This window comes from Anser anser (genome assembly GCF_964211835.1).
Source record: "Anser anser genome assembly, chromosome: 7".
NCBI lineage: Eukaryota > Metazoa > Chordata > Aves > Anseriformes > Anatidae > Anser > Anser anser.
Genome location: NC_139727.1, coordinates 12,196,871 through 12,209,036, shown reverse-complemented (window position 1 = coordinate 12,209,036; position 12,166 = coordinate 12,196,871). Strand labels below are relative to the sequence as shown.

General features: G+C 41.8%; 1 protein-coding gene across 7 annotated transcripts in view; it reads left to right on the top strand.

Annotated features, from left to right (window-relative positions):
- Positions 1-12,166, top strand: part of LOC310902580 (uncharacterized protein) — a 522,528-nt gene that overhangs the window by 305,047 nt on the left and 205,315 nt on the right. The window lies entirely within an intron of this gene.

Sequence of the window (12,166 nt, the reverse complement as noted above, 5' to 3'; positions counted from 1 at the left end):
GTGCTTAGAGCAGAATCTTAACCTTACTGAAGCCAACACAAATGTTTTCATTGGCTTCATTAGAGATGAGTTTTTAAGAGCTATGACAATCCCCTTCCTATTTTATTTGTTTTGCTAAACAATGATTGACATTAAAATAAACAGCACTTGCTATTTCATTATCGTATTTTATGCTTCATTGCTACCACTGAAAACAAAGTAGGTCTATACCTGCTTTCTAGAAAGATTCTTTGAAAGAATGTGGAATTCTTCGCAAGCATTAACTCCATAAAAATTTATATTTTTTACAACAAAGTAAAATCCCTCCATCTAGACTATGAGTTTAGAGTGAATATCTCCTATTATGGCACTGCAGAAAACATCTGAGCTTTTCTATTGCTACTAGAGTTCCTGTTATGAAAGTGTTATATTTAACATATACAGCTAATGAAAAAAAAAAGATTATTTGTGAAGAGTTCTTAATATATTTAAAACGGAAGGATGTTCATAATAATAAAATATTTATATATATGTACATAATAGATTACTTGACACCTGTAACTAAGGAAAACATTCTTTTCTGTTCCTTAATACAAATTAAATACAAAATGAAAAATGTTTGAGGCTATAAAAGCAAATCATAAATCTTCCTGCAATAGATTTTTTTTTTTGCTTTGTTATTATTATTAGTTAATATGGCTCAATGATAAAATTTTCTTATTTTTCCAGTAAATCAGTCTTCACAGAATTTGCAATTAATGAAAGATAAAGGGGGCCTGGGGAGATTTTGGTGACACGGAGCTGTTGTGACAATGCTGTAAAAAGACATTTTCATTTGTACTGTGATTATTCCTCCCCCTTGCAGCCGAAGCATGGTGCTTTTCTCTCTTTGTTTGAAAATGAAAACAAAACCAAACATGGTGGATCCAAAGCTTGGAGAGATATTTGTCTATTTACTTTTAAATTTTATTTTACTTTGCTTGACTCAAAATGTCATCTTATCCACTCTGAAAAAGCTAACTCCCGTGCAAGAGACAGTGGCAGCAGACTTGTGACAAGGATGTTGACTGTGCTGACCCAACACCGAGACGATCTGTACTACAAAGGTCAAAGTAAACTTTACAGGGTGGATAAGGAAGGATGACAAACGCAGCCGTTTTAGAAACTTTTAGAGTGACCCAAAGCCTGCTGACTAAAATCAGTGGGAGCCAAGACTGGGACATCAAAGAAATGTGGAAGTAAGGTTTTTTTCTAGAGAGATTCTCTCACACATCATGCTATTCTTTTTATTTTTTCTCCCTACTTTGTTCTTTTAATGGCAGGACATTTTTTTTCTTTTTCTTCTTCTTCTTTTTTTTTTTTTATAAGTTCTTTTGCCCTTATTCCTTAGTTCTCCTCTTAAAAATCAGCAGTTTGAGAACTTAATTGCTTCCATGCCATTAGACACGAAGTGATGGTGACCCTATACTTCGAGATGAAATAAGTTAGTATCGTTACCATTTTAAACCTGAAGGTTGATAATGAGCTGTGTGCAGAAAATTATAGAAAGAAAATATTAACAAATCCTCCTGAATAGCAAGCATGTTACCCAAAAGGCATTTTTTTTTTTAAAGAAAAAGTCTAAATGAATAAATTTCTTTGTAATAAATTACTTGACAACTTATAGATAGGGGATAAGCAGTCAAGGAAAAATTCATTAAGAAACAGCCCAATTTCTATGCAAAGTTCTCTATGTCACATTGGCATAGCTTTTTAAGATATGAAGTAACAGGAAAGACTGGAAGCCAGTCTCCCTCCCCCAGTGAGTGCATGCGTGCATATTACACACTTTGTAAAGGTAGCAGCAGTTTCATCTAGGAAATCATTGCATAAATGGCCTAGGACTTTTTAGATTTGGTTTCCTTGGATCTGTGATTTTGAAATTTTGTAGCAAGTAGAGGTCAGAGTGGTTAAGACATCCAAAACTGGAAACTCAAAAGGAAACGCAGTGTGTCTGAAATTAGTGGAAAGAAGAATTTCCACCTCTCTTGGCCAATTTTACAATCGTATGCTTAAAGGGCTTGGCAATATTTTGAGAATCCATTAGCACAGTTCCCTTTTGGAATTACTATCACCGGAAGTGTTCAGATTAAGTGACCTCTTAAAATCAAGAAATACATTCAGCCTATAACTACAGGAGCTGACACCAGGACCTCCATGCGAGCTCTTCTGTGAGTGGTAGCGTGTAGAGATTAACCTGTCACTTGGTGGTGGGCTCCCTGATAGCAGCCTTGGGAGCACCCATCTGTAGTCTTTAAAAAAGTGCATTGCAGCTGAGCTGTGGAAGACAGCACAGGAAGGCTAAATGCACTTGTGTCTCCTCGTAGAGAAGCAGGTAACCCTTCCCCTGTCTCCCTGGTCATTCTCTGCTCTCTTTCACTTAAATGAGGAAAGGGGAGAAGAGCTCAGAATTGCTCACTGCTTGTCTGGAGACTGTCAGGATTGCAAACTGAACCCAAGGTATTTAGCATGGTGGCTACACAACATCTTTTATCAGTACAGGATGTAGCTTCAGGGCACAAAGTGTCATCTTTTGTACTACGTGGGGTGCTGAGTCACAGGACCCAGGTGTATAATATTGTTGAATATTAACGGTGCCCTTAATGTAGCCAGTGATAGTAGCCCTAGTAGGCGTTTATTCAGAGGGAATCTGTGGTGCATTCTTTCTACTTCCAGTGTGTGACATGCAGGCATTTGGATTCTTTTTCATCTTTGTTATTTGTCCCTATCGGTCTGTACTTTCTGAACCACCACTTACTCGTCAAGATATTTTCTGTTCCTTTTAACAGTACGGTCCTTTGATATTCAAGAAATTGCTAAATACCCTTTGATTCACTCATGTTATTCGAAGATATTGCTATGCTCATTTCCAAAGTGCTTGGAAAAGTATCAGTTGGCTACCATTATACAAACCACTTTAGGAGAACGGGTATTTAGTTACAGCTCATAGAAGGTAAAGGGTCTCAAACTGCAGAAATGAGTTTCAGAGTTCAGGCTTTCCTCCTTTATTGCAGCTTTCTGACTTCCACAGGTATTCCTTTGGAGCCTGCAATATTTCATGAGCTGGAACATCTTTCTCATTCATTTTTATGTCTCTGCCTCTGAGATGAAGATAGGGTATCTGGAACTGCACACACGCACAGGTTGTATACCACACACCATCTAGTCTGGCTTTAGTTGTAGTTTTTCATCCATAGGCAAAAGCCTAAGGTAACTTTCCAAGAGAACTTGCAGCACGTTGGAATGACATGCCACTGCTGTTTTTCATCCGTGTATTCAGGGACTCTGTATTGCCAGAGCTTGTTCTAACATCAGCAACCTTTCAAACTCTTTCATTTGCACAGTAAGTCCTAACACCTCAATCACTCTTCTTTTAAAGGAATCCTATGGAAAAAAAGGACATGGGTTCATTTTATTTGCTCTTTTTTTTTGATATATGTCAAAAGTGTGCAATGGCTTGGGCTTGTGTTTATTTTTTTTCAGGGAAAGAAGCTTTTTAGCCTTCCTTCTCTCTTACAGAAATAGCAGCAGTGGCGAGAGAGGTCTTCTCTTTTAATACTGATGCAGATCCCTCATGATAAAAGTAAGATATGACTCATGTTGCACAGAGAGAAAAGAAGCCTCTCCTCTACACAGACAGGGTGTGGTAAAAGCACTCACTGGAAGCTCCTGATATATTTGTGTGATCAAGTGTGTAGACTGAAAAACTGGCCATGGGAAGGGGAGGGAGGCAGAGAAATAGAGACTTCAACAGACTTCTCTCCTCTCTGTAGTGCTCATCAGACATTTTAGCAGACATACTTGACTAAAGCTGAAGTTCCCTTCTAAAGGTAAATATTAAGAGACTAAAAATAATAGTCCTGCTCTGTATCTGTTACTACAGCAGTTTCTTAGAACTGTTGCTGTGCCTTGTGTAAAAAGAAAGGCATAGGACTAGACAGATGGACTGTCATTACTTTTTAAGTGTGTTTGGGTAAATGGGCATTAAAAAAGAGACTCACACCTCCTCTGGGAAGTCACATCTAAACAGAAATATTTGGAGTATAGGGTTGGAGTTGATTAATGGAGCTTAGTCCTCTCCCTTTTGTTGCAGCTGTGCACCATGAGTGCCCCCAGCATCGAGCTAAGCAAGCAGATGATGGAGGCTACAAGAGGGGCTGAAGGGATGAGGGACTTGGGTCTGTCCTGGTGGCTAGGTGATACCTACACTGAAATGGGGGTGCAAAGGGAGGTCCTGCCCATGCTTCTTGCACATCCTGCTTGTTTACCTAGTGTGAAGGGAGAGCAAAATAAGAGTGACCGACTTGTGCCTGCAGTTCTTCATGCTGATGCAAGTCAGAACCTGGTGTTAGACATAAATAACCACATTGAAACCCTTGATTTTGATTGCTTGTCTTGCTGAGTGGCAGGCAGTAGGGTCAGCAGCAAGGTTGTATGCCTAGTTCTACTGTCATTGAAATTGATAGAAACTTACTGTAATTTTCATGTGAGCAGATTTATACAGGCTGTGCATGTAGAAGAGGGTCACTGGGAACAGGCTGTTGGTGTGACAGAAGTTACACTGAGATAAACAGGTGAAATGAAGGCATTGAATGAAGCACTCTTTTGTCAGGCTCCTTGGCCACATCCATATTAGTAAATTATAGGTGTGCAGAGCACCCCTGGCTCCCAGCCCTGCTGCACGGAGTGCCCTGCGCTCCACATTGAACAGCCCCCAGACCAGGGCAGGTGCACATGTCCTGCCACTGGCAACGGTGTCAAGCTCATATTAACTCATAAATTGTGCCTGGGAATTGTTCTGGGCTCAGATCGGAAAGCAGGGATCAGTCTAACACCTTGGCAGTGAGGACAATCAAGTTGCAGTGCCTGGGAATCAGTTTAAACATAAATCTTGTTTTCAAGTGTTTTCACAATGATGCACGTTGGCAGAATAACAAATGAAGAAACCCTGAAGGAAAGTATGGGACTGTCTTACCAAAGCCGAAAGCTTGCAGAAGTACCGAAGACATCTTATAATACTCACTCAGAGGGGTGACTCTACACATATGATGTGGCATGACATTAAAGGTAGCCGAGCAGGCTGTCCTAGGGGACAGGCTGGTTTTACTGCTCACTCAGATTTACTGCAGGAAGCTTCAAGCTGCAGCGGATCTGCACACAACAGGGGCTGGGAAGGGGGGCGGGAGGCGATAAACTTGCTGATGGAAAAGCTGAGCACATTTTTTGTTTCCAGCTGGAGGAGGCTGTATTGCGGTAATTTCAGGAGCATTGCTTGACAGGTAGAAATGGAACGTATATGCAATATGTCTTAAAGAGTATATAAAAGGAAAAAGAAAGAACAGGAATGCTAGTAACTTTTTGAGACTGAGGAGAAAACCTAGGCCGAAGGGCAATTGTATGAGGCTTGCCCAAGTCCCTGAGAAAGGACCAAAGCAGACCTGAGGCCTGTGGTAGAACAGTCCAGCCAGAAGTCACTGAAAGGCTCAGGTATATTATCTGATAGCTTAATTTGAATTTTCCAGAAGATGGGAATGATCTAGCCCTGGCTGCAGAGTGGACAGTGCCATGCCATGGGGAGCCAGAGAGAATGAGGAAGCTAATGCAGGACAAAAAGCTCATGACGACTGGGGTGCTGAAATGCTCTGACCACAGCACCATGTGGATGTGCGAGTGGTGGTGACCAGCAGAAGCAGCCTGTGGTGGTGGTGGCATTCAGCCAGGTGTCTGCTTTGAAAGACGATCGGTAACGTTGCTGTGTCCAGGAGGAGGGCAGAGGAGGAGTGTTGCTCCAACACCGTGTGTGTCAGAGGCTGTCCTGCTCAGCGAGGAATAACTCTAGCTGGTGGCTTTCAATCCAATAACCCTGGCCGGTGGCTTATTGCCCTCACATGACGGGGAATGTGTCTGCAGTTACAGGATTAGGGTAAAGGTTTGCAACAGGGGAAGGATGTGTGAGGACAGAGGATGTCTGTGGAGTCATGAGAGTCCGGCTTGCATGCCAGGGCATGAGGTCCCATCCTAAATAGCTGCACCTGGCACACAGGGTCTCACAGTGAGAGAGGTTGCAAAGATCTGAGATAAATGTGCCCCAGTGGAGAGAAAAATGGTACATGCAGTTCAGCTTTGGTGGGTGAAGTGATGCTATCTCTGTGATTCTGTTTAAATCCATAATACCCTCCTGGCTTATATAGTGTGTGCAGTTATGGTCACCAGAATTGTAAAATGCAAAGATCTCTCTTTGGTTCAGGAAGTGTGCAAGTCACACGTCGTCAGATGCTGGGAGAGTATGTTCTGCAGGATTAACCCCGTGTGATGCCCTGTGCTTTGGTCTTCAAACGTGCCGTGTGCTTTGGTCTTAGATCTTGGCATCTATTCCTGGTCATTGCCAGAGACATGATACTGAGCTAGATGTTAGATCTGCCAGGTCTAACTGCTAGATCCCTGCAGCAAGCAGGGGCCCCGGAAATGCATGCTGACTTCCAGAGCGGTGATTCAGCATCAGCAGCATCCCTGCCAAGCCCTGTCCGTAGGTAGGTGGTTGGCCCCGACTCAGGACGTGTTCTGTATTGTTTTACCATGATACAGTGATTAGAAATTTATCATAGAGTAAAATTCTCCAGGCTACTCATGCTAAAAACTGCTATGCAGTAATCATATCATTTTTCTCTGTGTACCTAATGTGAATAGAATACGAGTAATTATTGTACACGGGGAAAAACATCTGTTGTGAATATGATATAGGAAAGATAAGTAATTTTGCACCGTCTGAGAGAGTTTCGAAGAACAATAAATGTACTATATGTATTCAAGCTTGAAATGTGTTGCTATGGTAGATACATTAATTACTAAAATAGCAGCTTGAGTGTAAAAAAGGGCTCAAACATTTTTTTCTGATTTTTGGGGGGGAAGGGAGAGGAGGAGGGAGATCTGTTCTGTTAAAGTAAACATACACCTGAATGCTTTTTGCTGGCACAAGCCCATTTCCAGATACTCTGGGCCATTTACAGCTCTGTCCTCTTTATTGCTTGATGCATCGGGGAGGGCGTGGGCAGACAAGCAGGGACAACATCTTTGGATGTGCCCGTACCGCAGCGGGGTGCTGCCCCTGCTTTGCCCCCTCCCGGCCCGCAGGCTGTCTCACGTGGCAACACGCAGGGCACCGTCTTTCCAAGCCATTTCCCAGTCTCACGTCCAACAGCAGCAGGGCTGTTCTCTGTGTCTGACCTCTGCCTTACCTGCACGGGGAAGAGTTTTGAGAATATCTTGGAAGCTCATGGTAACCATCTTCTTTGAAAAAGAAATCTACCACCAATCTGTACAAGCAGATGAGTTACCTGACTCTGGAGACTTTGCAAACCATTATCCACTGTTTAATAGACTGCTTGTTAATGAAGCTGGTGGGAAAAAGCAGCCTCTGCCACCGAGTGTCAGCATCTAGTTCCCTGGTACCCTCGTGGTCGGGCTGGGTGGTCAGTGACAGCAGCTGTAAGAGGCGATGGTCTGATAGATGCTTGGTGGTCATTAGAAATGACTGGGACCCCCACAGAGCTCATAAGCCTTTGTACAGATGTTCTGAGCTGAGGGCTTGGTACCAGAGGTACAATTCTGCCAAAATTAAAATCAGCATCAGGCCTCATTTTGAATGTCCGTATTAGAAGAAAAGGTCGTTAAGATCTAGCTTAGTTGTTCCTTCGCAGTTCAGTGGCAGCCTGAGCAGGCCAGCAGCAGCCTCTTTGGGGAAGCAGCAAAGCATTTCCTTAGGTTTTTACCTTTCCACCACATGCGACTTAGATCTTGTTTTAAATGAAACTGAGATATAAAAAGGGCCAAATGTCACGCAAAAAGCTGATCCTATATAATTCTGAGATCAATGGATGGGAAAAAAATGCTGAGGGAAAACTCATGAGGAACGTGCATTTTTAGTCATAGAATTCAAGCACTGATGTAGATCAATAGTGCGGAAACTGTCAATTAAAAATCTTTATATAGAATATATATTTATATTGTGTTTGTCTCTCTAAATAGATACATATGTCTGCATGCACATGCAGTGTGTCTGATGCTGAGTAGGCTAGTGATACCCAGCTTTCATGGAAGCAGAGATGGTCTTCAAAATGTAAAATTACCTATAACTACTTCAATGTTCAGACTCAGCAAACACCCAATTAAATAAATTTTGGAAAGGTGGAAAGAATGGCCACATTTTAGCTCTGGTTTTAAAAATAATGATGACTACGTAATTGTCAATGAATAGTTTGCGTATTATATTTTTTCATTCCTGGATTCAAATGCAGCTATAAGATAGCCTGCAATGTGGGTTGTTTGACTGTTTCATTCTGTAATGTTTGAAAAAAAACAGAAATTTATGTGTAAGGCAGGGAAAAGAAATCCAAACTTTTATGGAATTGGGTACCAGGATGAATAAACCACTGAAATAAATAAGAGGAGAAAAGAGGAAAAAAAAAAGGGAAAAAATGAGAAAATAATTTTTTTGGTCAAATTTTCTTGAAGCTTAGGCTGGTATTTCAGCGTGTGATAGAAATCAGTCCTCCTTAGCCACATTTCAGGCATTTTGGCATGAAGTTGTGGTCTAGTAAAAATTATATAATGCTTGGTGTCCTCAGTGATTATTCCTCTTATAAATACTGTTGTGATTTTCACAAACCTTCCTTCCATTCAGGTGGTTTATGAATATGATACAGTATTTTTACTAAAGGAAAGAGTTGCTAGCAGAACTCTGAAGAGACCTTATTCATGCACAGTGTAAGAGAAGGAACAGAAAGTCAATTAGCTAGCTGTAAAATGCTCAGGAAAAGCAATTTTAGGGGGATAAATCCAAAACTGAAAGACTGGAGAGGAAGTGCACTGGGGCTGGGTGATTAAATTTTATCATGTAGCCCAGGGACTAGCAGTTATGTTCCATGAACGTACCCCATCATCTCTGTAATCCACTCAGCACTAATAACTGCAGCTATGAAAGGACTGATAATTAGGGGCTGGTCAAACCAGATTGAAGAAGCTTGGCCCTACCCCAACAGAAGTGGTACAGCACCCCCTTTGGAGAGCTTTCGAGGCAAGCAGCACAACTGATTATTTTAGTGATTGTTTTGGTGACTACGTTACCCTTAGTGCCTCATTTGAAGCACAGCTTTACTTGTACAAAAATTGCTGTGATGGATCTGGTGAAAGAGCACTGATATTCCAGACTCTGAGGAAAGAATAAGTAGCTGGTCCTGATTTCTTTTTCCTTTGTGAAAGATAATGCCGTGTTGTTCCTCCCACTAGGGGAGAGGAGGGTATCAAATGCATGCAGATGAAAAGTGGCCTCTCTTAATTTGCTCTCGTAGATTACACTGATTTTTTCCTCCTGGCTTTCTCTGGGGAAAGGCATCTGGCACTTGCGTTTTCACTTGCTCTGCTGTTGACCTCAGTCATGTTTACTCATTGGTTGGTTATTTTGTTTGCTTTAAGATACGCTTCTTCTTCCCTGGCTGGTGTCTTGATGTAGTTTTCCAAACAAGTGGCTGTCTGAACGAGCTAATATTGAGAGTCACAGATGGACCGTAGCACTTCAGAGCTGGCGGACAGGGACCTGAGACAGGGAGATAAATCTCTTTCAGACTTCTGGGTTATTGGGGAGAGTTAATTAGAGGGTCTCTGAAGTAAACACACACTGCCACATATCCACAGTACTGAGAGACCAAGTGATGCTTGTAGCTAAACTGGGAGCTGTACTCAGCTGCCTGGCTAGCTCCTGTGGGCCAGTGGGACGTGTATGATGGCACAGTGGCTGGGCTGGCCCTGGGAAACAAAGCTTCTCAGGTCACATCGCTGGAAAAGCAAGCTAGATGGTACCTGGAAGGAGCAGGGAAGAGGTAGGGATGTGAGGGCTTAGGGAATTTAGGCATCCTGTTTTCAGAAACATTGTCGATTCCTGCCTATCCATGTTTACATTTCCTTTCATCTTGTTGGGAAGGAAAAGATGCTACAAGTCATGTCGATATGGGTGGGTATGGTGGGAATGTTTTTAGCAGAGCTGTCTCTCTCCAACAATGTTGTTATGGATTGATGGACTTCAGAAAATGCCTGTTTAGTACATGCGTTTTTGTGCTAATCCTAGACTGTTTCCCATCAGCCATTCCTGATGGTTTCTTCTGACATTTTAATTTGAAAAACTGTGAACCAGGAAGAATTTTTCTGACGTTTTCCAATACAATTTGTGTAGTCTCAAGCGATAAGTCTACCACTGGGAACTCACTTCATGGACTGAACTGGGCAAGTCTGTGGAGATACCTGGAGTGGAGATCATGCAGTATTCTTCCTCAGCTCTGCTGGTGGATGTGCCTCCCGGGCAGGCAGAGGTCCACAGAAACATATTTACTAAATAGTATTTGTTCTTTCTGAAACGCAGAAGGGAATGAGTCCCACCAGGGATTCGTTGCCTTTGATCTCAGAGAAATTACTTTATCATTATTAGTCATGCGTTACTTCAGTGCCAGTTAGATTTTAACGGGTAGTAACAAATTTTTGTTTTGTTAAAACTTTTTTTTTTTGGGGGGGGGGGGGGGGGTGGAGGTAGATGTTAATACAGACTGCTGTGGCTGTCAGACATAAAAAAGAGATAATGGTGTGTATTGCGTTAGTAACTTTTATTCTCTGAAAAAAACTGCTCTTGTGAAGAACAGTTGTTTCCATCTCTTGCTGGTTGTTGGCATGTCACGAGTTCTTGCAAGTCCTGCCAAAAATGCCCACGTTGTCATTGTGCCCAGAGGGCGCATGTGGAGCCCTGGGATGCCCGCAGACCTCTGCCAGCCCTTTCTGCACAGCTTGGGCCTCCTCTCCTCCTCGTGGAGGAGAACCAGAAGGGAAAAAGGCTGAGGAAGAGTAATATGAGTATCTGGTTGTTCTCTCATGTACTCTGTTTTCTAATGGGAAAAAGCAACACAACTGGGGAAAAAACGTTGCAAAGTCAAACTGCTTTTGGTTTTGGCCAAGAATATGTTATTTCTCTGGAGCTCTCAGAGAAATAATGATAATTCAAGCTCTCTCTGCTCCATGTGCATGTGGACTTGTATTTGTCATTTTAATAGGTCAGCTTTCGAGTTGCTGGACTCTTCAAACCCAGCGTTTTTAGGTTCAGCTCTTTATAGATCCCCAGCAGTAAGCTCTGTTACTTATTCTTGGAAAATTTCATTGGCAAAAGTAGAGGGTGAGTGGAGATTTGAAATAAAATCCAGAAGATCACTGTAAGCTCAAGAGACAAAAAATGTGTGTGTGTGTTCACACATCTTACACAAGCTCGCAAATAAGTACTACCATCACCACCTACTTGACATGGGTATCTTCAGAAGATAGGGGAAAATGCTGATAAATTTATAAGGCTTTTTTTTTTTTTTAAGCTGACATTGACCTCCCAGAAGCGTACACCAATGTACGAGCCTGGCTATAAAGCAAGGAGAGTAATCTAGAAACGCCAGGTTACTGGTTACTGTAGAAAAAAAATATAGTTTCCATGTATACTTATGCCATACTTCTTAAAAAAAGCAATATCTTAGTGTTGTAATGGTAATAGGCTTTTCATTCTCAATAACTCAAACATTTAATATCCTATCAAACTTTATTTTAACTATAACTCCCTTTTTAATAGCATAAAATACGTAACATGCATAGTGTAAGGGGAAAGCATTTTTTTTCCTGTCAGGAATGACTCATGTATTCAGAGACACACTTGAAAATGTTTTCAAGTACACTTTTCAGAGAAAAATGAATTTTGCAGAATATAAATTTCCTTGATTGCTACTCAGAGCTCCTCTAAACAGCTAAAGGCAGGGTAAGGTATGTAGAGAAAACACTGCAGTTCTCACTGAACCTTAAATCAGACATAAAGTGTTTGCGCACTAATATACCTGCTTTCATGAACCGGAGGCCCTATTTATAATTCTGCCTTTTCTTGAGTGGTCTTAATGCTAGACTGTACCATGTGTTACAGAGGGAAATACATTTCTAACGGTCTCTGGATAGGAAGCAAAACCAGACCAGTTTCCTAGTCACTTAAATGAGCGCTGGGTCCCCGGACAGGCTGGAAGGAAGGCGGTGAGGTGTTTTCCAACAGCAGTAAATAGCTCGTGCAGAGAGGGTTTTCTAATCA